This window comes from Furipterus horrens, unplaced genomic scaffold, assembly GCF_987537825.1.
Source record: "Furipterus horrens unplaced genomic scaffold, mFurHor1.1.pri manual_scaffold_5, whole genome shotgun sequence".
In the NCBI taxonomy this organism is placed as follows: domain Eukaryota; kingdom Metazoa; phylum Chordata; class Mammalia; order Chiroptera; family Furipteridae; genus Furipterus; species Furipterus horrens.
The window spans coordinates 175903690-175928719 of NW_028327175.1; the positions used below are offsets into that span (position 1 = coordinate 175903690).

General features: G+C 37.6%; 1 protein-coding gene and 1 non-coding gene across 4 annotated transcripts in view; both read left to right on the forward strand.

Moving 5' to 3' along the window:
• The first annotated feature begins 77 nt into the window (after positions 1-77).
• The window catches only part of BMPR1A (bone morphogenetic protein receptor type 1A), a 172244-nt gene continuing 147291 nt past the window's right edge, over positions 78-25030 (forward strand). For 2 of the 3 annotated variants that reach the window (XM_090278333.1, XM_090278335.1), the window contains exon 1: positions 78-351. The gene's annotated coding sequence lies outside the window, so the exon portion shown is untranslated. Of the gene's footprint in view, positions 352-464; positions 823-25030 lie in introns of those variants that run through there. The other variant, XM_090278334.1, reaches the window with a different exon arrangement.
• Positions 22552-22711, forward strand: LOC150010414 (small nucleolar RNA SNORA62/SNORA6 family). The gene has a single exon (XR_016511528.1). It is a non-coding gene; the product is annotated as a small nucleolar RNA SNORA62/SNORA6 family (small nucleolar RNA).

The following is a 25030-nucleotide window of genomic DNA, read 5'->3' on the forward strand; positions in this document are numbered from 1 at the left end:
CGCGCAGGGTCGAGTATCGCGGAGGCCCGCCTCTACCCCCAGGCCCCGAGCCCGGGCTGCCCCCCCAACCCCCCCCCTGAGCAAGTGGCGGCGGCGGCGGCGGCTGCCGAGATTGGAATCCGCCTGCTGGAGCTCGGCGAAGGACCAGGGAGGAGGGAAAAAGGAGGAGGGCTTGGGCTCCGGCGCGTCTCTCCCGGCGAGACGAGGATCTCACGGCCGCTCGAGGGGTAACCGGGCCGGAGTCGTTACACGGCGAGGGCAGAGGCCAAGCCGGGCCCCGTCGCGTCCTGGCGGCTCGCTGCGCCCATCCCGCTTCGCCGAGGGCTGGAGGATGAGTTCCTCGGTGTCTGGGTGAGTTGGCTCGTCTGGAGAGTGCGTGTCCGCACCGGGAGAGGCCGGCCGCGGCTGGGAGGTCGGTGCGGATTCCCGGGCAAGTTTCGGAGAGAGCGGGCGCGTGTGGGAGGCCCAGCGGGGGGCGCCCCGGCCTGGTTGTCCCGCGGGATCTCCGCCGTTCCGGCTATATCAGGCCGCGGCCGACTGGGCCCCGCCGTCCCGCACTCTCACCCCGGGCCCGAGCCCGTCGCAGACCCTGGCCACCTGGATGCCCGATGTTGGGCCCTGGAGGCCTCTTTTGTTTCCCGGCTTTCAGGCCGAGTTTGGGGAGGCGGTGTGGGGCGAAAGCCGCTCCGAAGGACGCTTCTTGAATCCTTAAATGGGAAAGTGCCTCACCTCCTTCGCCCAGACGCTGCGAGGTTGATATTCGCGATTTGTCTCTCTGCGCGTCTGAAAAAAGAAAAAGAAAAAGAAGAACAAACAAAAAAGGTGTCTGTTTCGTGGGATGGTAGCGCCAGGAGGAGTTGCAAGTCCTGCCTCAAAACTATTTGTCCGCGGGAAGGTGCCAGGTTTCTTGGAGCTTCACCTGTTGTCCTGCGCTGCCTCCGCTGCCATGTCTGTTGTGATTCTGCACTTTAGTTTCAGAAAAGTTTCTGCTGGATCGAATGTAACGCTTTTTTTCTTTTTCCAGACTTGTAGTGGAACGGTTTGGCAAGGAAAAAAAGATAGCTTGCGTCAGGAAAAAAAAATAATGTGCCAGCGTCTTGGTTTTGTGACTTGGCTCTTGGATATTTTAATTTGGTCCGAGTGATGCAAATTTTCTCTTTTAAACGGTTAGCAAACTGTTCAGAGTACATAGTACGGACTCGGCACATTCACCTTTGTTATGTCATTTAACCCTGGTTATTGTATTCCTCACTTTTTAGATAAGGAAACTGAGACGAAAAGGGTAAATAACTTGTCTGACCTGGGATTTGAATCCGGGATTTTCTTTACGATTATTCAGGAACTGTTAAAGTGAGGCATAAGGATGAGTTAAAAACGACAACAAACCTTTTTCTGCAAACACATTTAGGAACACTTTTCAGTTATACATACTTGAAGTGATAGCTATTTTGTTTCTTGAGTTGAAAACTCTTATTGTATTTACTTGTAAGAGGAGTTCAATTCTTAATTAAAGTAACAACGGAATGTAACTTAATGCTTATCATTGTTTTCAGTTGTTGAAATAAAAAGTTTGTGAACAGATTTAAATATTTAAAGCTAAAATGCAGTCTGTTCTGAGCTAGATATAAGTTGAGTTTCCAAAAGACTGATTGAAATTTAGAATGCCCTTTTAATAGAACCAGTATTCTATTCCTGTTTTGTTTTTTTTCCCCTTGCACATTCTCTGTGGAGCTCATTTCAAACCTTTTCTACTTTCTTCACTTCTCCAAACCCTTCACTGAAAAGTTTGAGGCATCCAGTGGGAATTCCTTTCAGAACTGATTGGAGTTCTTCTTTCATCTGCTTTTCTTCCCTCTCAGTTGAAGAGTATTTTTAATAAGTTCTATTAGTCAACACCTTGTTTCATTTTTCTCTTCTTTTCTAATTCATGGAGTATGAGCTGTCCTCTCTTTTGTCTTAGGGTTTTTAAAAGGACAGATGTGTTAAGATTCCCATAATTTGCAATTGAGAAGTACAGATTGGCAGTTACAAACTAGTAAGGGACACAAAGTGCAGTCAGTAACATATGTAATAATTGTGGTGTCATGTGGATACTAGAATTATCTGAGGGGTCACTTTTGAAGTTATGTAAATGTCTGACCATTATGCTGTACACCTGAAACTAATGTAATATTGAACGTCAGTTGTAATAAAAAAACTTAAAAAAGTTAAAAAGAGATACCCTCAATTTACAAAAACGTTCCCTTGAGTCCACTACTCCCTCAAGCTATCTTGTTATTGCTTCTCCTTTTCTTTTTTTAAAGATTTTATATATTTTTAGAGAGAGGGGAAGGAAGAGAGAAAGAGGAGAGAAACATCAAAGTGGTTGCCTATTGTGTGCCCCCAACTGAGGACCTGGCCTGCAACCCAGGCATGTGCCCTGACTGGGAATCCAACCAGTGACTGATCCCTTTGGTTCACAGGCCGGTGTTCAATCCACTGAGCCACACCAGCTAGGGCTTCTTTTTTTTTTTTTTTCTCGAATTATATGAACATTTAAAAAAATCTGTCCTTTATAAGTAATACATACTCATTAAAGAATAATTGTAAAATAGAGCAAAACTGAAGTAAAGTTAAAATTCAGTCCTTTGTAATCTTATCTCTAGAGATTGCCTAGAGTAGTCTACCTTTCCTACCTTTACTTCCTGGCTATCTATTCACTTCTTAACCCCTTGTTATCTTGAGTTTCACTTTCACAGAGGTCACCTATGACCTGATCAACACATTTAAGGCTCTTTTCTGAGTCTTGAGCTTTCTGTAGCATTTCGAAATGCCTTTCTTTGGCTTTTGTACATCTGTCCATTTCATTCAACAAATACTATATTCTAATACACCATGCAAGGTAATAGGCTGCATTAACATGTATGGCCCTTACTCTCATGGAGCTTAAAGTCTAGTGGGGGGGGAGATATGTATTTAAGAATGAATTCGAAGCCCTGGACTGTAGCTCAGTTGGTTAAGAGAGTTGTCCCTGTATGCCAAGGTTGCAGGTTTGATCCCTGGTCAAGTCATACAAGAATCAACCAATGAACGCATAAGTAAGTGGAACAAGAAATGGATGCTTCTCTCTCCCTCTCTCTAATCAATAAATCAAAAAAAATGACTTCTACAATTAAATATGATATGATTGTAATTAAAGTGCAGAGTATCGTTAAGGGCTTAAAATTTTAGGGAACCTGACCTGGTGATGGTGTTGCTGGGAGAATATGAGAAGGCCTCCTTTAGAAATGTTACTTTGAAGCCCAGACATTTCTGAAGGATGAGTAAGAATTAACTAGATGACAGGAGAGCTGCTTTGATATAGTACTAACTTTGTTTCTCATTGCCCCTTTTCTGCTATAGTTTTTTCTTCTCCCTGATTAATGTGTATTCTCCCAAGTTTCACCTTTCAGATCACTTGTGTATTTCTCTAGTCCTTTGACGTTATTGTTTAGACCCTTCTGTCTGAATGATTCTCTAATCTGTTCTTTATTTCTCTTCTACACTCGAATCCCTGTATATCCAACTGTTTTATGCATACCTCTATCTGGTTGTTCTGGTTCAAACTGAACTCCTCTTCTTTACCAAACTTGTTTCTCCCCGGTGTTCCTTATTTCTGTTGATGTCATTCCAAACCTAGCCCTTTTCCTATTCCATCGTGTCTTGTCTGTAACCAACATCTGTGGGTTCTACTTTCATGGTATTGTCACTCTTCTCTTTTCCTGCTAACTCTGGTACAGTTGTCTGTTTTTTTGTTTTTGTTTTAAATCCTCACTTGAGGATATGTTTTTGACTTGAGACAGAAAGTGAGAGAGAAACATCAGTGTGAGAGAAACAGTGACTGGTTGCCTCCCGTATATGCCCTGACCAAGGATTGAACCCTCAACCTTTTGGTGTATGGGATGACACTCCAACAAGTGGAGCTACCTGGCCAGGGTTGGTACAGTTTTTAATACGTGTTGGTATCAAGGTTCTGATAGCCTTATGAAACAAGTTGGACAGTTTTCCTTTTTCTCTTTTCAAGAGCATTTTATATTGGTGTCATCTTTTTTTACCTGAGAGTTTGGCAGACCTCACCTATAAGACCATTCAGACTTCAATTGTTTCTGAAGAGGACTTTGAGTTCAATTTTAATTTGCTTAGTAGCTGTTCTGTGTAAGTTTTCTATTTCTTGTGTGAATATCAGTATTTAATCCACAAGTTCATTTATTGAGTTTTTAAATCTAATGTTATTTGGTTTTCACAGTCGTTTTTCTTTAAATTTTTCATTTGACATATTTGCATACAATACTATATATTGTGTATATATTCATATATTTGATAATATTCCCTTTTTTGTCTATATCTAATTATTTCTAGCTGAACCAGGTTCTCATCTCACGTGGACTGATCTTGCTTTCACTGCCCATGTTATCCAGGTTATCTTATGCATTTCTGCCTAAATTAATATTGAAGCCCAGTTCTTGTCACTTCTTTACTCAGAAGTTTCCAAGGTCTTCTATTAAATGAAGTCCTTTCCATTGGGATTAGTCTCAGATTTTCCTTATTCTCATCCCACTATTTTTGCTTCTTGCACATGTTCTCCCCCCGCCCCCCTGCTCCTGCCATTGCTATATTGTTCCCTTTACTTGGGACTGTGTATGTGGCCAACTGTCATATGTCTTAAGTCCTACTCATTTTTCAACTTCCATTTCAAATTCCATCTCTTTAAGTGATAAAAGTGTGTAAATCCTTATCTGTCAAAACAACAAGTGAATAGTTGAAGTCTAAATTATGTGATTCTTGAAATAGAAATTTAGTAATTTATTTATAGCAGTATTAAAACAAAATAAGTTAAAATGGCTACCACTAGTTAGTGTCACTTCAGTGGAGATGGACAGTCATAAGTTGGCTAATTTTCTTACGGTCCTTCACAAGGCTGATATTTAACCCTGTGCATCTATTACTCTGAAAAAAATCTGCAGTCGTAATGTTGTAATAACTTTGTATGCAGACAGATGCTAATTAGACTTATTGTGAGAATCATTTTGTAATGTATCTAAATACTGTACCGTGAGGATGTATACCTGAAACTAATAGGATATTATATATCATCTATACTTAACGTAATAAGGTAAAAAGTCTGCAACTCAAAGGCTGTGTAAAATAAAATGACAATGAGAAAAATAAATATTTATAAATAAATAAATATATTTCATCTCTTTCTGAAGTCTTCCCCATTTTCTTCTTCTGAATGGATCTCTTCTGAAGGAAGAGATATTTTTAAGGCATGAAGTTTTTTATCTGATATTTTCTTATTGCACTTACTCATTTGTCATTTTTTAAAAATCAGCTTTATTGAAGTATACTTTATATACAATGATAGGCACACAACATTAAGTGTGCAGTTCCAGGAGTCATTTAGTCTTTACAGTAATAACAATTTTTATACAAATACTAATTCTGCTTCTAGACTACAGACTGGGTCTGTAACTGACTTTGTTGCATATTAAAATGAATAAATAGACAAAAGCCCTTGTCTAGCCTAGCAGTAGACATCAGTTACAGTAGTACTGATCTGACGTGGATCTTGGGAGCAGGGAACTATGGAGAGAGGAAAATGGGTTTCATCTCAGGCTAAATTTTGGAGTAGAAAGTCTTCTTTTTCCCTCTTCCACTTTTTATTGGTGTTTTTGCTTTTACTTTTTAAATTTTATTTTTATTTTGATTTTAGAGAGAGGGTAAGGGAGAGAGAAAGAGGGAGAGAACCATCGATGTGAGAGAGAAACACTGATTGGCAGCCTTTTGCTTGCACCCCAGCTCGGACTGAGCCTGCAGCCCAGGCGTGTGTCCTCCTCACCAGGAATTGAACCAGTGACCTTTCGGTTTGAAGGACGATGCCCAACCAGCTGAGCCACACTGGCCCAGGCATGTTTATGCTTTTAGAATGCCTTCTTGATACCTCTAGGTTCATATTGACCAAGTCAGTTCAACTCTTTAATACTTAAAAGATTAAATGTTGAGTTGCATTGAATTACATCAATTTAAGGTGCACCATAATTTTATAGACCACTTACAAAGAAAATTGCTTCCAGTTAACTTTAAGAAACCATTGATTGTAGAGGCACCTTATATCAGATGCTAAAATATGAAAAAATTTATGTGCCTTAGAATTGATGAAAAGGGGTTCTCACTTATCAAAACTATCATTCCTTTAGGATAAGCTGTTGGGAAGAATTTAAACCATACATTTGTGGGAGTGGCTTATAGCTTTACTATTATAATGAAAGGTTATTTTTTAAAAGAGGATGCTTGTTAAACCTCTTTAACATGTGAAATGTTTCAGGCAGTATAAAGAAATATTTATTTTTGAATGAGGGGGTTTCTCACAACAGCCTGGTTCCAAGGCACTTTGACCCTGCAGCTTTCAGTATTTTTTTCTCCTTAATTTTTTAAAATCAAATTTATTGGGGTGACATTTTTTAATAGGATCACATAGGTTTCAAGTGTACATTTCTATGATACATGATCTGTATATTACATTCTGTTCCCACCACCCAAAGTCAAATCATCTAATGTCATCATATATCTGCCCCCACCCCCTTCCTTCTGGTAACTAACTACCATACTATTGTCTGTGTCTGTGAGTTTCAGTTTTATATCCCACATATTAGTGAAATATGGTTCTTGGCTTTTTCTGACTTATTTTGCTTAGCGTAATATTCGCAGCATCCATCCATGTTGTTGCAAATGGCAGTATTTCATCTTTTCTTATGGCTGAGTGATATTTCATTGTACATATGTACCACATCTTCTGTTCTAGTCCTCTGTCGAAGGACACTTTGGTTGTTTCCATGTCTTGGCCACTGTGAATAATGCTGCAATGAACATAGGGTGCATATATATTCGCAAATACATGTTTTGGAGTTTTTTGGGTAGATGCCCAAGAGAGGGATTTCTGGGTCATATGGTAACTCTATTTTTAATTTTTGATGAACCTCCATACTGTTTTCCATAGTGGCTGTACCAGTTTACTTTCCCACCAGTACTGAATGAGAGTTCCTTTTTCTCCACAACCTATGCAACACTTGTTATTACCTGTCTTGTTGATAATAGTCATTCTAACAGGTGTGAGGTGGTATCTCATTGTACAATAGTGGTGATTTGTGTTTCCCTAATAGCTAGTGATGTTAAACATTTTTTCATATGTGTTGGCTATTTGTATGTCATCTTGTGAGAGGTGTCTGTTCAGGTCCTCTCCCCATCTTTTAATTGGATTGTTTGTTTGGTGTTAGGTTGTATGAGTTATTTCTATATTTTGGATATTAACTCCTTTCCAGAGCTGTACTTTGCAAATATCTCCCATTTGATTGGTTGAGCTTTGGTTTTGTTGTTGGTTTCTTTTGCTGTGTAGAAGCTTTTTAGTTTGATGTAGTCCCATTCACTTATTTTTGCCTTTGCTTCCCTTGTCTTTGGGGTCAAGTTCATAAAATGTTCTCTATGACTAAGGTCCTTAGGTTTAGTACCTGTGTTTTCTTCTGTGTAATTTATTGTTTCGGATCTTAGAGTTAGGTCTTTGATCCATTTTGAATTAATTTTTGTAAATGGGGACAAACTGTAATCTAGTTTCATTCCTTTGCTCGTGGTTTTTCAATTTCCCCAGCATCGTTTATTGCAGAGGCTTTTTCTCCATTGTGTGTTTTTGGCTCCTTTGTCAAAAATTGTCCATATACATGTGGCTTTATTTTGGGGTTCTCAATTCTGTTCCGTTGGTCTGTGTGTTTGTTTTTTTGCCAATACCATGCTGTTTTGATTAGCATAGTGCTGTAGTAGAATTTGAAGTCTGGCAGTGTGCTACGTCTGACTTGTTCTATTTACTCAGGATTGGTGTGGCTATTCAGAGTCTTTTGTTGTTCCATATAAATCTGATGTTTTTTTCTATATCTTTAAAAAAAATGATATTGAGGTTTTTATGAGGATACTATTAAATCTGTATATTGTTTGGGTAATATGGCCATTTTCACTATGTTGATTCTTCCAGTCCATGGACACAGAATATCTTCAGTTTCATTGTGTCTTTTTTCAATCTCTTTTAATAATTCTTTGTTCTTTTCAGTATATAGTTCCTTCCCATTCTGTGTTAAGTTTATTCCTAGATTTATTCTTTTAGTTGCAATTGCAAAAGGAATTGTTTTTCTCATTTCTATTTCTGAAGTTTCATCGTTACTATATAGGAAAGTAGTGGATTTTTGTACATTGATTTTGTATCCTGAAACTTTACTGTATTTGTTTATTATTTCTAATAGTTTTCTGATGGAGTTTTTAGAGTTTTCTTTTTTTTTAAAGTATATTTTATTTATTATGCAGTTACAGTTGTCCCAATTTCTTTTCCCTTTGCTCTCCTCCGCTGAGCACCCTGCTCCCTCCAGCAATCCCACCCTCCTTAGTTCATGTCCATGGGTCATGCATATAAATTCCTTGGCTTTACCCTTTTCTGTACTGTTCTTAACCTTCCCCTGTCTATTCTGCACCCTTGTACTGGGCTTCTTATTCCCTGCACCATTTTCCCCCTTTTCCCCCTTCCCCTTCCCAGCTGACACTGCTCCAAATGCTTCCCATACTTATGATTCTTTTCCCACTCTGGTTGTCTGTTGAGTTTGTTTTTATTTTTTAGATTCTGTTATTGATAGCTGTGAGTTTGTTGTCATTTTAATATTCATAGTTTTGATCTTTTTCTTAAATAAGTCCCTTTAACGTTTCATATAATAAGGGCTTGATGGTGATGAACTCCTTTAGCTTTATCTTGTCTGGGAAGTACTTCATCTGCCTTTTCATTCTAAATGATAGCTTTGCTGGATAGAGTAATCTTGGTTTTAGGTCCTTGCTTTTCATCACTTTGAATACTTCTTGCCTGCAATGTTCCTTTTGAGAAATCAGCTGATAGTCTTATAGGAATCCCTTTGTAGGTAACTTTCTTCTTTTCTCTTGCCGCTTTTAAGATTCTCTCTTTATCTTTAACCTTTGGCATTTTATTTATGATGTGTGTTGGTGTGGTCTTCTTTGGATCTAGCTTGTTTGGGACTCTCTGTGCTTCTTGGATTTGTATGTCTATTTCCTTCCCCAAGTCTGGAGTTTTCTTTATACAGATACATGTCATCTGTAAAAAGTGACACTTTTACTTCTTCCTTCCCAATTTGGATGCCTTTTTATTTCTTTCTCTTGCCTTATTGCTCAGGCTAGGACTTCCAGAACTATGTTAAATGAAGTGAGGATGGGCATCCTTTTGATCATTTCTTTTGTTCATTTTTTGAACTCACATATTCTTTTGAACTCACATAGTCTTTAAGAGCTAGTAATTTTTACAAAATGGCACAGATTGTGTTATATAAGGGGGTAATTGTGGAAGAATTGTGACAGACTATGAGTTATTTTAAAGACAATATTCAGTATTTATATATATTATCATTAACAATCATCAAAAATAATTGTAAATGTTTGTGTATTTTTTTTATCCTCACCTTAGGATATGCTTTTTGATTTTAGAGAGAAAGGAAGGGAGGGAGAAAGAGAGGGAGAGAAACATCAATCAGTTGCCTTTTGTACGTGCCCTGACTGCACACCCTGACTAGGGACTAAACCCACAACCCAGACATGTGCCCCTACCAGGAATCGAACCTGCTACCTTCTGGTTTGCGGGAGTACACCCAACCAACTGAGTTACACTGGCCAGGGCTATTGGATATTTTACTAAATCATAGTTATAATGTGTATCAATTTTTGTAGCCAATATTTTAAAGGCATCAGTTCTTTAAAAATAGAACAAAATGATGTTCTTGGAGACCCCCTGTTGTGTTTTTGGAAGAGAACACTGGTTAGAGTAAGGGCTTGGGGAGATCAGATGATCAATGATAGGAATCCAACTTACAGTGGGCCTAGAGGGTCCCTAAACCAAGTTCATGTGGAGAACTAATGAAGACAATGGAAATTATTCTTTAGTATCTTTTATTAAGAACCAGTGAATCTGAGCTACTCTGATATGGTGGACATTATTATTCTTACTTTTATAATTTTGTTTATACCACTAATAACATCGGAAACACTGGAGCCTAGCTATTGTTCTAGCTACGTATAATTGCTACTGACTTAAGAAATAGGATAGTGCCCTGGACGGGTGGCTCAGTTGCAGGTTGGATCCCCCGTCAGGACACGTACCTATGTTGAGAGTGTGTGTGGGAGGCAACTGATCAGTTTCTTTTACTTTGATATCTGTCTGTCTGTCTTTCTCTCTAAAAATCAGTAAACATATTCTCAGGTGAGGATTAATTACAAAAAGGAGGATAGAGGTATGTCAAATGTAGGGATAAAATAAGCAGATTTTCAGTTTACAGAGAATAGTTATATAATTAGTGGAGAATCAGTTTGAAGAAAGGAAGACTGAAAACACTGAAACTTGTAGAGAGGCTGTTCCATCCTGGACCAGACTGGGATGGTGGGAGATAATTAGGGCCTAGAATGGATAGGAATGGTCATTAGTTATGGGTGAGAGAAGGAATGGTATTGGCAAGAATGACTCCTGGGTTTCTGACTCGGAAACCTGATAGGGTGGATGTGTGTTGATTGAGATGAAGGATATGGAAGGAAAGCTGGTTAGTGGAGGAAAATAGTTTAGGGTTTATCACATGGAGTTTGAAGTGCATCTGCAGCAGCCACATAGAGATTTCCACTTGGTAATTGCATATGTCAGAGAAGGAAAACTCTGACTCCAAAAAACCTCCGCAGCCTTGCGGCATACCTCTTCAGGGGAAAGGCTAAGGGAGTAAACCCTGACAGAAAATCCGGAGCCGGAGTCCCTAAGGCGGTTTGACGTTGTACTCAACACCGGCAACTCCTGCGGCGCACCTGAAGCCAAGCTGTATTGACTCCGTCTTTCCCTTGGACCCTTCAGCTGCGAAGAGAGGGGGGGTCTGCTGCATGGGCAACAGCAGACCCTCCATATCACCCTGCCCAGGCTCTGTAGCTTCAGTTTCACTGGAGAGGACACTCCAGCGTCATCGCAAGATGTCGATTCAACACGGGAGGAGACAGATACCGTGTCACTCCCGAGTCGGACTGCACAGCCATTCTCGGCAGTGCAGATAGACTCTTAAGAAGCTACACCATCGTCTCTCGAGACGGACGGCTGCCGACGAATTGCATATGAGGGGTGACCCAAAAAACCCAGAATTTATTTCTAAAAATTGTGTGTTTATTATGTGTTTAAACTTCAGTCCCCTTCAAAGCACACTCCATTTGATGCAATACACCTATCAAGATATTTTTTCAGTCGCTCAAAACAGTTTTTGAACTTGTTGATTTTGATGCCTTTTAGTGCTTCTGCTGTTTTTGCTTCACCTCTGTCACATCCACCAAACGTTTTCCTTTGAGAACATTTTTTATGGGGAGGGTGGCAAAAAATTTTGCTTGGGGCAAGATCAGATGAATAGGGAGGGTGGAATATGGGAGTCATGCTGTTTTTGGTAAAAAACTGAACACTCAGCATGGTGTGGGCAGTTACGTTTATAAATCACCCATCATGAAATGGGTAAACTGTTGAAAGAACCTTCAATAAAATTCACTGAAGCTGATGTAGCCTCTCACAACAACGCCAGCTAGTACACTGATACAGATGGGTTCCTAGAACACTCACCTAGGTGGGGAGGGAGCCCGTACTACAAGGGCCCTGCCCTCCAGAAGATATTTCTGTTTTGGGGGGATTCCCCCACTTGTACGTGGGCCTGGAGTTTGATAGGGGTAGATGTTTGGGAGTGATTGCAATGTAGGTTTTATATTCCAACAGTGGGAATTGGGTGGCTCTCCTAAGTGACTTAAAATTGCAAGTGACAAATTCAACTCAAATTAGCTTAAAAGGGGAAAAAATGCCCCCCCTCACCACTGTGTTTTTAAAAGCTTAGACATAGACATGTCTGGATCTAAGTGTTTAGATGCTTTTTTGGGACTGATAGCTTCCCTGGAACCATGTGAGCAGGTAAACCACATACGAGTATTTTGGTTCTTAACCTTTTTTTTTTTTTGTTAATCCTCACCTGAGGACATGTTTTTTGAGAGAGAGAGAAACATCGATTTATGGTCTCTTACACCCCCAACTGGGGATCCCACCTGCTGCCTAGGTATGTGTCCTGACTGGGGATTGAACCCACAGTCTTTTGGTATATGGGATGATGCGCCAACCCACTGATCCACCTGGTCAGGGTGGTTCTTAACCTTTTAAAAGATCTTTTGTTGAGTATCTTCAGAAAAATATGCAGATATAGCAATTTTGTGTTATCATTTCATGGTTACATTATAGACCTCATATGCAGAGAGCCTCGAATAGCCCTAAGAAACACCAATTCAAGACATAGGTACAGAAGATAAGCATTAAATAATTTTACAAATAATTCTCAAATGGTAGTTATATTAAAATCTAAAAAAAGGGAAGTACAGGGAGTTTATAAGAGTATGTAATAAGGGAACCTGGTCTGTTCAGAGCGCAGGTGCTTTTGGAAGGTTTTCCTGGGAAAGTGACCTATAGAGTGAGCCCTTAGACCAGAAAGGGAAGGGAGGATGTTCCTGGAAGTATTCAGAACTTTTAAAAGCAAGCCTTTTTTTCTTTTTTAAAAATTGTAGAAGCAATACATCTGTTGTGGATAATTTGGTAAAGATGAAAAACTATAAACAAACAGTAGAACACAAGTTTTTGCTCCTGGTTTTTTATAAGCTAACTACTACTGTTAGCTGTGGAATCTTGGTTATTACTTTAAATCTATCTAGATCTCCATTTCCGTATCTTAAAAAGTCAAAGGGACTTGCTGAATTTTAAGATCATTTTCTGCAAAAGAAAGAAAGGAAGAGAGAAAGAAAGAAAGAGAAAGAAATCATGATTTTAATGCGGAGTAGTTGCTGAAATTGCAGGTTTCTTACAGTATAGTGCTTTTGGTCCTGTTGACATCACAAGATTTCTGCCTTTTGGCTGAAAGTCACTCTTCCTGCCTTTTCAGAGAGCGTAGAACGAAGGGGATGACTTATAACCAGTGTTTTCTTACCTCCTTTGAATACTAATTTTTTTTTTTTTTTTAGCATTAAGGTAAATTATCTAAAGTTTTATAGCTCTCAATTTTGAATTTAAGACATCTAGAGGAAATGGTTTCATATATATTGAAGTTTGTAGGCAGCTTTCTTATTAGCTGTCATTTTTTTTTGTACCTGTAATGTATTTCAGGAGTATAAAATCTTGAGTGTCTTAAATTTGTATTTAATTAAAAATATTTTAGATTTCTCGCTAAAAGGAGCTCCTGATAGAAGTGTCAGAGTAAAGACTATTAAATTTTGAAGTTCTTAGAATCTTAAAATGGTCATAAAATAAAAATATTGCAACAGTAACTACTTAGAAGTATCTTTTTTTTCTGTGTTATTGATTACGCTGTTACAGTTGTTCCAATTTCTTTTCCCTTTGCTCCTCTCCACCCAGTACCCTACCTCCCTCCAGCCGTCCCACCTCCAAACTTATTTAGAAGTATTTTAAATATATCTCCATTTCAGTAATCTTTCATGCAATAAAAATGTTGGGGGGAAAGCATGTTGAATATATATGTGTATTTGAGTAAAGAAAAACAAGTTAATCTTTCTGAAATAGTGCTTTAATCATCATCCTTACTTGTTAAGTATTTTTCTCTTGTTTCTTACTTGTTTCAATGTAAAATTCCAGCGATCTTAGACTGGCCTGCTTGGGCCCAGTCTGCCTTTCTGCCTCATTCACTTTCCACTCTTTCATTAGGCCTACATCACATGAATATCCAATTTTGGGTTTGGAGTAAGAATTCATAGACCTGTTACTGTCTCTTATGTGGCTGTAGAGCATTTGAAATGTGGCTAGTCTGAATTACCCACCAGATTTTGAAGTTAAGAAAAAAAAAAAAGAATATAAAATATCTCTGTGCTTTAAAAATATTGATAACATATTGAAATGATGCTGTTTTGAATATGTTGGGTTAAATAATTATTAAAATTAATTTCACCTGATTGTTTTTGCCTTTTTTATGTAGCTGCAAAAATTTTTAAAATCATGCATTATATTGGTTAGTGCTGCCTTTGGACTTTCCTTCCCCCTATTCTTTGCTTTTAAAACTGCTTGAAAATCTAGTGTAAATCCTATCTCTTCTAGGAAGTCTTACACAGTGGTCCAAGTCTGAAAGTTAATTTCTGCTTCTTTAATTTGAGCAGTATTTTGGTATATCCTGTACCATCTATTAATAATTTAGATTCCTTTACTACAGGCCTTCTTAGGTTTTAACCTAGTGAAACTCCAAATAGTTTCCCTAACTATATATTACCATAGAACCTTATTCTGTTTCTTCTGTTTACTGAAGTCATACATATTTATAATTGAAACTTCAAACAATACAGATATGGAGTAGAAAGTGAAAGTCTTACTGTAACCCTACCCCAACCCCCACAGATTATAACAGTTAAAAGTAGGGAGATATGTATAATCTCTCTTTTTTTCTTTCTCTTAACCTCTTCCCCTTTCCAAAAATGGGACATACTATGCATCCTTACATTAACTTTGTTTTCACTGATTATACACACGAACTTTTTATGTCAGTAAATGTCATTCCTCGTTCTTTTTAGTGGTCAAGTAGTATTCTGTTGTGTGAATATACTTTAATTTTATTTACCAATCCCCTATTGATGAATATTTAGATTGATTGCATTTTTTTGCATTATAAACAATACTGTGGTACATGTACATATCCTGTGAGACTATTTTTATTTTATAGGATGAATTCTTAGACATGCATTTACTGTAAGAGAAGCCATGCAAATTTGATGTAGTGCCAGACTGCTCTGAAAAATCTTTGCAACTATTCATATTCCAAGTAACAGTGTTTTAGCATGTTCTCCCCCAACTCACCAACACATAATAGCATTAGTCTGTTTTAATCTTTCCCAGCCTGTCAGCTGAAAAAACAGTATTATAGTTTTAATCTGTGTTTCTTTGATTATGGGTAAGGTTGAGCAGGGTTTTATATGTTTGTTGGCTCTTTGAATTTTTCTATCCTTTCTTCATTTTTCTAGTTATTAACTTTTCTTTGGCATGTTGCATTTTTAAAAAATTGTTTTTAATCCTTACTTGAGGACTTTTTTTTCTTCCCCATTGCTTTTTTGGGAGGGAAGGAGGTGGAGAGAAAGAGAAACAGAGAAAAACATACATCAGTTGGTTGCCTTCTTGTATGCGCCCCAACTGGGGATTGAACCTGTAACCTGGTAGGTGCCCTGACTGGCAATTGAACCCACGACCTTTTGGTCTATGGGACGATACTCCAACCAACTGACCCACACTGGCCAGGGTGGCATGTTGCATTTTTAAAATTTGTCATTTGTTTTTTTGTTCATAGTATATAAAAATTTCCTTGCTGTTGTAAGAATATTAAAAAACAAATATTAAAAGTTTATCTTATACTCTCAACTTATTTTATAAACTCCTTGGTGGCTAAATTTTGCCTTAAAATACTTTGTTTTGTCAACTAACTTGGTGCTTTGTAAAGAGTAAGTGTTCAAAGATCTATGTGTTGATGGTGAAGGGGTTTAGAATACACACCACTGTGGCATAAAAATTATTTTCAACTGAAGGCAGTTGAGAATAGGCTTTTTTATCCTGAACTCCTTTATCTGCCTAAAAGCAGAGCCTCTCAGAATCAGTTCTCATAAATTTGCTCCCCAGAGTTTTGAGACCAGGGAAGTTCAACTCTAATCAGTAGAAAAGAGAAGAGAGGAAAAGTGGGTAGCACATTTAAACTGGCCTTGCCACAAAAGGGTCATATTTTCCATCGATTCACCTAGGGACCCATTTATCTTTCCTAAAAGTTGTTTTTCTTTAAGTGCCCTTCTTCCCCTCACTTTCTTCTATTAAAATGATATATAAGTCCCAAATTCTAACCTTCTTGAGTTACATTTTTCTGTAAACTCTATTTTCTCTTGCTAATCAGTCTTTTGTCAGTTTAATTTGCAGGCCTCCAGATTTAGAATCTAAGAGGGTAGGGGAGAAGTTTTTCCTCCCTGACAGTGGCCAGATTGATTGTTTCTGGTATTAGCATAAGGGATATAATAAACAAGTGAAATTTCTCTGTCTAAAAACAAAGTTAAGTACTATATTTTAAATATAAAGGAAATAAGTTGAATTTCTTGAAGCTACATTTTTCCAAATGTGTTTCTCAAAATTAAAAATTTGTTAGATGAAGTAGAATATACTATTAAGAGAGGCATCCCCCTCTCCTTATATTCCTAAACTAATGCTATTTGTTGAGTGGCATAATTACTCTGATTGTATTGACTAAGCCTTTATTCTTCTGAAAGTTGTTCGTTGTTTCTGTTCTTTCTTATCATCTTACCAATTTGCAAAGAAGATGGTTTGTGGTTTGTGACAGGTTCACTGGTTACATCACTGAGAAGAAACAACAGAAAGAAGTTAGTAAACTCTTTACACAAAGAAGTTTTTTTTTTTAAAGTATATTTTATTGATTATGTTGTTACAGTAGTTGAAATTTTTTTCCCATTTGTTCCCCTCTGCCCAGTACCCCCCTTCCTTCCAGCAATTCCACCACCCTTAGTTCATGTCCATGGGTCATGCTATAAGTTCTTTGGCTTCACCCTTTCCTATAGTATTCTTAAATTCCCCCTATTTTGTACCAACCGATTATGCTTCTTAGTCCCTGCACCATTTCCCCATTTCTCCCTCTTCCCCCTCCCAGCTGATAACCCTCCAAATGATCCCCATACCTATCATTCTGTTCCTATTCTGGTTTGCTTAGTTGGATTTTGTTTTTTAGATTCAGTTGTTGATAGTTGTGAGTTCGTTATAATTTTAGTGTTCATAGTTTTGATCTTCTTTTTCTTAAATAAGTCTCTTTTACATTTAATTTAATAATGGCTTGGTGATGATCAACTCCTTTAGCTTTACTTGTCTGGGAAGCACTTTCATTCTAAATGATAGCTTTGCTGGATAGAGTAATCTTGGTTGTAGGTTGCTTTTCATACATTGAATACTGCTTGTCAGTCCCTTCTTGTCTGCAAAGTGTCTTTTGAGAAATCAGCTGATAGTCTTATAGACACCCCTTTGTAGGCAACTCTGCGCTTCTCTCTTGCTGCTTTTAGGATTCTCTCTTTTATCTTTCACCTTTAGCATTTAATCATGATATGTCTTGGTGTGATCCCCTCTGGGTCCAGCTCGTCCAGTACTCTCCCTGCTTCCTGGACTTTATGTCTATTTCCTTCGCCAAATTTGGGAAGTTTTCTTCATTATTTTTTCAAATAAATTTTCAATTTCTTGCTCTTCCTCTTCTCCTTCTGGCATCCCCGTGATTTGGATGTTGGCATGTTTAAAATTGTCCCAGAGGTTCCCAAGCCTCTTCTCTTTTTTTTCCAATTCTTGTTTCCTCATTCTTTTCTGGTTGACTGTTTTTTTTTTTTTCCTTATGTTCCAGATCATTGATATGAACCCCGGTTTTCTTCCCTTCACCATTGGTTTTGTGTGGATTTTCCTTCGTTTCACTTAGCATAGCCTTCACTTCTTCTCTTATGTGTCTGCCATACTCAAGCATATCTGTCAAGCCTGTGAGCATCTTTATCACCATTGTTTGGAACTCTTCATCTGTTAGGTTGGCTATCTCCTCGTCAATTAGTTCTCCTACTGGAACCTTGATTCGTTCCCTCTCTTGGGCCATACTTCTCTGTCTCCTCATCTTGACAGGCTCCGATGTTTGTTTGCTTCTGTGTCTTAGGTAGAGCTGTCGCTCCTGTTATGTTGTAAGGGGTGGAGCCTTAGGGATTCGTCAGCACAGGGTGACCCATTTCACCACATTGTGGTGCTGTATGTGCGGGAGGGGTCTGAGAGGGAACAATGCCGCCCGCTCAGCACTCGCCCCTTTCCTGGCACTTCTCTCACTTCTGTATGGGACTGGCGCCCCTCTAGCTGTTGCCCTGGCCTTTGCTCCCAGAGTGGGTGGGTCTGTGGATGTTCTAGGACTGTGGGGTCCGTTTAAACAAGCGGACTCTGTGAGAGACGAGCAGTTTCTGCCTCCACCCCAACCCCCACTGGTTTGCACAGTCAGAAGCAATGAGGCTTGATTTTCCCCAGTGCTGGGACCATGAGCTTTGCAGTCTGGTGAGAAGCTGAAATGATCCTAGGTGCCCCTCCTGACTTTTTAAAACGTGTGATTGCACTTTCTGCCGGCCTACCACTGCCACTGCCGTTGCCGCCGCCAGCGCCGCCTCTCTGCCCCGGCTCGGCCCCTCTTACCTATCTGGAGTATTTCTTCTTTATATCTTTGTTTGCTGGACTTCCATGCAGTTTGATTTTCTGGTTATTTCTAGTTTTGAGGTAGTTGTATTCCTTCTTATTTGTGGAGGGAGACGCAGAGTGTCTGTCTACGCCTCCATCTTGGCTGAAAGTCTCCAAAGATTCTTTAAAGAATAAAGAAATCTTGATACGATTACTGAGGCTTTCTCTTATCTGGATTCCAAATAACTTAAAAAGTTCATTAAACCTTGAATTATTTATATGTTTAGTTAACCATTTATATGTTTATTATATTCTGTACTTTACTAGTTATTGTTTACTAGGTTTGTGACCTTTCACCAAAGTAATTAATCTTTCTAAGCCTTATTTCCTTATACCTTCAAGGAGGGTAATAATAGTCCTCTCTCACAGGATTACCGTGAAGACTAAATGAATGAGTACAGTTTAGCACTGAACACTGTTCCTGCCACATAAGAATGCTTAATAAATGTTAATAAAGGTGAATATTTGTGTGAAGGAAGTTGAAGTCACTTTTATCTTCGAAAGCATATTTGAATTGCTGCATATATAGGGTCCTTGAAAATTAAATTAATCCCTGTACCATTTGAAAGTATGTGTTATTTTTGTTCATTATTAACATCTGAATTTGCAAAATACTTCTGTATTTTAATAATACTGGAAAATTGACATAGGAGATTTTATTGCTTTCCTTCCTTTGTATTTGTATTTCAAGAATCTGAGGCTAATGAAGTTTGTTTCACCAAGGTCAAACAAATAAGAGCAAAAAGTAAGTAGAATCAGACTTTTCCTAGTTATCTGAGAATGGGGACTAGAACCTCAGTTAAGTATGAAGTGAAGTTGAGACTCCACATTCTAAAGAAAGCCCAGGGACTCAGTGACTTGAATCCTTTCCAGGGCTTATTAGGATGTGACAGAAACCTGTCAGAAAATGGAGGGGAGGGAAATTGTGCACAGTGTCACAGCAGTAGCTAGTTTGTCTTCGGTGAGCACTGTAGTTTTTGCTCCCTTCTTCCTCCCTTGGGGTGGCCTTTCCTTAGAAGCTTAGTGTGGGGAGGTCTAAGAGAACCAGTCCTAAAGTTTAGAGCTCCTAGCAAAAAATGCAGTGAAACATTTCATTACCTAGATTATGGTCATTATGAAGCTGATTGGTTTATCTGCGCTTATTTGACCAAGGGAGAAAGAAAATTGGAGAGAAGGCTCAGTATGGACAGAGGAGGCGGCAGTGAAACAGCCTGTATTTGTTTTGAATTTCTGCTAGTTCAAATGGATAATGCAGAAGGGAACCAGGTTTCAGCCATCTTGACAGGGCTGGCTCAGCTGGGAGCAAAAATATAATAGTTAGAAGCGGTTGAAGCTGAAGCAGAACTTTAAGTAGGGAAATGTGCCCCTCACTCACTCCAGGAAAAAAGCCATCATTTGGCTGCCTGTGATACAGACAGAACAGTGAGTGTTAGAGAAGTGGTAACAACCACGGACGACTACAGAAGTTCTCAGGTGTTGAGACAGTTTATTCTCTCTCCCCTCCCTAATAGATCGGATCACACCCATTTCTTGGACCATGGGCCAAGCTTGAGTTTGGAGAGTAAGGGAGTGATTGTAAGATTATAAGATTAAACTTTTATACAGTAGTAAATTGGACTGGACTTCCTAATAACTAAAAGCTATTGGACAGTCAGGGCACATGACTAGGTTATACATCAGGTCCCCAGTTGGGGGCATGAGTGAGAGGTAACCACACAGTGATGTTTCTCTCCCTCTCTTTCTCCTTTCCCCTCTCTCTAAAAACAAACAAACAAATAAATAATTAAAAAAAAAAAAAGGCTACTGGAAAACTGTAGGAATTGTTCCAGGTGTCATTTAGGGGTAGAAAAGGGAAATTGGACCAACCATAGTTGTGGGTAGAAACTGGAGAAAAATAACTTTTCTCATGTTTGTACCAATTTTAGACCCATTTTTAAAGTTACATAGATATCAGCTTAAGTTCCTATTAAAACCTCTGACAGCAGACCTCATTCTTTTCTCTATATAAAGTTATTAGAATATTATACAGTCCTTACTATATGTTGCAGATACGTTCTGCAACTTTAAGCAAAATGACGTATAACAATTTTACCATAGGCTAAATGGTAAAATTTTATTGAATTTATGGGGATGACAAAATTATACAGGTTTCTCATGGCATCTCATCAATTTTATGATAGGACTTTGAACAAAACAACATTATTTGAGGACCTGCTGCTGTACATGATCATTTGATTTTAATAGTTCTGTCTCCAAATGTGTTATAATTCTCAATATAATTTTAGCATTAGGCATATTTTATTAAATTCTAACTTTCAGATTTATAAACTATATCATAACCCTTTTAGTTGGACATTAAGGAAAATATTTCTTAGTTTTTTAAAAAAAGATTTTATTTGTTTATTTTTAGAGACAGGAGAAGGAAGAGAAAAAGAGTGGGAGAGAAACATGTTGTGAAAGAAAAGCATTGTTGTTTGCCTCTCATATGGGCCCCAACTGGGTTCTGAACCTGCTACCCAGGCATGTGCCCTGATTGGGAACTGGACTGGTGATCTTTTGTTCTCTGGGATGACACTCAACCAGCTGAGCCACACCAGTCAGGGCTTATTCCTTAATTTTTATGGAGTTCTTGGGGTTTATTAAACCTTGGAAATATTAACTAAAATAAAAAGCACTCAATAAAAGGCATTAGTTTAATATATTTTATTAGTATAGGAGATTTTGAATTTATGAAGTTTTAATTTTTAGCCATTATTCACAAGAAAAAGGTAAATTGGTTTTAAATAATCTAGAGCAATAAAATACAAATTTGAGATGAATAGAATTGATTAGATTATGCCTCACCTATTTTCTGTAGGATTTTATGCCTGGCTTTATTTTAAATACTTGACACACATTAATCCATTTACTCCTTGCAAATGTTCTGTGAGATATTCAACAGATATTACCAGTTCCCTTTTAAACATGAGGAAAATGAGGTTGCAGGGGTTAAATAACTTGTCAGGGGTTGTACAGGTAGTAAGTGACGGAGCTAGGATTCAGACCCAGGTAGTCTGACTCTACAGTCCATGTTTTTAACCACAGAATTATCTTCATTCTCAAGTGGAATAGGGTTATTTTAAGATGAGGTTTTGTACTACACATGCACATGCACACATATGTGTTTTATTTTTGTCTGCTTTTATTCCATGTTCTCCACGTAGTGGTACCTGATAAAACATTATCTCCATACAAGGTTTAGATATATATATTTGATGGGTTAAACTTGATTGACTTTTAACAATTAACTTCTATTTTTAATAATTAAAATTTGTTAGTCACTTTTCATGGGTAACTATTTGATTGATACTCTGTGACTTGCCTAATGTTTTCTTTGCATTGTATAGAAAAGAATATTAAAAATGTCAGTGAGTATAGTTGCCTTTTAAATGTTTATTCATAACCCTTTCTATAAATATATTTTAAATCAGTGTTTGATTCTATATCTGATTTCTGATATATGTGAGTTTAAGTGTTGATGATGATCACACAGACAAGCCATACTTTATAGCTTTACCATGGCTATTATTCTTAAAGTTGTTGAAATTGCATAGGTATTTGCAAAACATAATTATGTTATTTGTATTGGTTCTTACAATACATTTAAAAATCTACCTGTGAGAGAACAGGAAGAAAAAAAGATTAAAACTATTGCTGTATTAATTGAAAATGAAAGTGAAGAAACTTATCTATGGGTTAGTTTTTAGAGCCAAACAGGTTGAGAAAAGAAACCAATTTTTACTCATCAATGATGCAGAGACAATATTCTGGAATATTATTAAGTTGCTTATGTTGTTCCATAAAAATTATTTAAACATAATTTGTTATGTCACATAGATATTAAAAATAATCTTGTTCTTTGCTGGTTTTTCTTCATAGCAAAACAAAAGCCTTTTTTTGCATCCTGATTATAAAAGTAATGCTCACTCTTTAAAGCCCCAAGAAAAACAGTAAAAATTCCTTGTATTCATACTACTGAAAGATAACATGTATAAAAATTTTGTTATACACAGTGTAGGTTAAAACAAATCTTACTACTTAATGTTTCTATCATAATTTAAGAATTTGAGGAAATTAGGTAAAACTGACATTTTGTTCATGTGTTAAAACTGAATGTTGGAAACTGAAATTTAAGAAACTTTGAATTACAGGAAGAAGGAGGGGAGCTATCTAAATAGAAATAGAAACAACGAACTCCCAAGTGTAGGTAGTGTGCTACATGTGAGGCAGGTTTTTTACTAACACCACAAGGGCCTCTGGCCCAATGAGTGGAGTTTGATAGTAATCCTTGCTAAAAGTGAAAAAACAAAAATAAAAATAAGTGAATAGAAAGAGAAAGATTTTGAAATTTGGCTAGTTCTGTTGTCCTTTTTTCCTGTATGTTCTCCCTCCCTTTTTCATCTTTGCATCTTTTAAGCCTTAAAAAAAAGTTAACATGAAGGTGTTTCAAATTTAGTGTGTTCTTCTGTAATAACAGACAAAAATAGAATAAGATGTGGGGAGGTAGAACTTAGGGAGGTCAAAAACCATATGGAAATAGAAAATTCAAAACCTCTAGTAGAATGAAGCTATGAAGAATGGAATCTGAACACTGAATACATCTGCTAGGCAGCTGTGCATTCTTTATTCATAGGTTCTGTTACAGAAATAGCAAAAGAAACTTTGAAAGGAAACATCTTAAGTCAACTAAGCATATATTCTTACCTTTAACTGTTATATACACACCTTTAGTTATACAATATGTGTGTAATGAATTATTCTTTTTAGGAGTTATAAACATTCTTTTCTAAAAATAATAGGTCACTTTTGGGGGTTAAATTTGTTTCCTGTTTTTATCTTTAGCACTGAATCAACATTTGATTGGATTACAGATCAGGGGATTTTTCATTGATCTGAAAGAATGATGTTACAATTTGTTGTTAACTGTACTTTCCTTTTTGTCAGTATTCAAAGATATGTGGCACTTTAATCTTTACCCTTCAAAAATCAAGTCTTCTGAATTTGTGTTAAACAAAATATTTAAATTTCAAAATAACTAGGCATTTTAAAGCAGTTGAAAAATAAAAAGGGAAAGCACATGAGTTGTTTTATTTAGTACTAAGGTATTTTGTAATTACTTACACTTGTACTATACAATTCTATAGCTTACAAAGCACTTTTATGTCCATTATCTCCTGATTTTCATTGTCTTCCTAGCATGTTTTATCTCAAATTGAAAATTAAGTCAGTGATGATAGAATACTCTTCAGTTTGTCCTTTCAATAAAGATGTTACATGTTTATCATTTAGAAAACATGGAAAAGTAGAACAAAGGGAAAAATATCTCCAACATCTCATAATAACCATTGTTAATGTTTAGCATAATTCTTTTCAGTCTTCTTTTTCTATTTATATTTTTGCCCAGTTTTCCCTGAGGACATTCAATATTTGTGTTCTTTGAAAATTTCCATCTTAAGCATTTCTGATAAAAAAAATTGTTCTTAACCAGTTTTTGAATATTTCATGCCAGTCCCTTTTGGCCTGAAACATTTCTGTTGAGAAGTCAGCTGACAGTCGTATGGGACCTCCCTTGTAGGTAACTAAATACTTTTTCCTTGCTGCTTTTAAGATTCTGTCTTTCTCTTTAACCTTTCACATGTTAATTCTGATGTTTCTTGGTGTGGGTCTTTTTGGGTTCATTTTGTTTGGAACTCTGTGCTTCCTGGGTTTGTATGTCTTATTTCCTTTACCAGGTTAGGGAACTTTTTTGTCATTATTTCTTCGGATATATTTTCAATTCCTTGGTTTCTGTTTTTTTCTGGTACCCCAGTAGTGCAAATGTTAGTATGTTTGATGTTGTCCCAGAGGCCACTTGACCCCTTGAACTATTGTCTTTTTTTTTTTTTTTGGCTGTTCTAATTTGGTGTTTTCTATAATTTTGTCTTCCAAATTGTTGATTCAGCACTTCATCTAATCTGCTGTTGATTGCCTCATTGTATTTTTTATTTCAGTTAATGTATTCTTCATTTCGGAATAGTTCTGGTTTATGGTTTCTGTGTCTTTATGTAAGTTCTCACTGTTTTCATCTATTCTTACCCTATGTTTTGAACTCAGCATCTGGTAGATTGCCTATCTCCAATTTTGTCTCCTCCATCTGTTTGTTTTTATGTATTAGGTAAACTTGTTATGTCTCCCAGTCTTGGCAGTAGGTGTCATGTGGGGCCCAGTGGTGCAGACTACTTGGTTCATGAGCCAGGTATGGGTTGTGTGTGCCCTCCTGGTGTAGTTAACCTTTGATGATTTCACTTCAGTGCAGCTCTGGTGCCTGCTGAGTCCACACATTGTGAACGTTGTTTTTGGAGCTGATTTGGTGATGCTGTGGTGTGGTTGGAAGCTGGTCCACTGAGTACGTTGGTTCTGGGGCCTCTTGGGATGGGCTCCTGTGTAGATCCAGGTCAGTTACTGCGTGTGCCATCCCTGGCCACATTGTAGGAGCTACAAAAGGATATGTGGTTGATAGCTGACTCTGCTGGATTTGGAGGCACCTCTGAGAAGTCATGCTGTCAAAGGGGATGGCTGCCTAGTGCCAGGGTTGGTTAGCAAGACGTAAGGGGCACACTAAGGCCCACTGCTACTTGT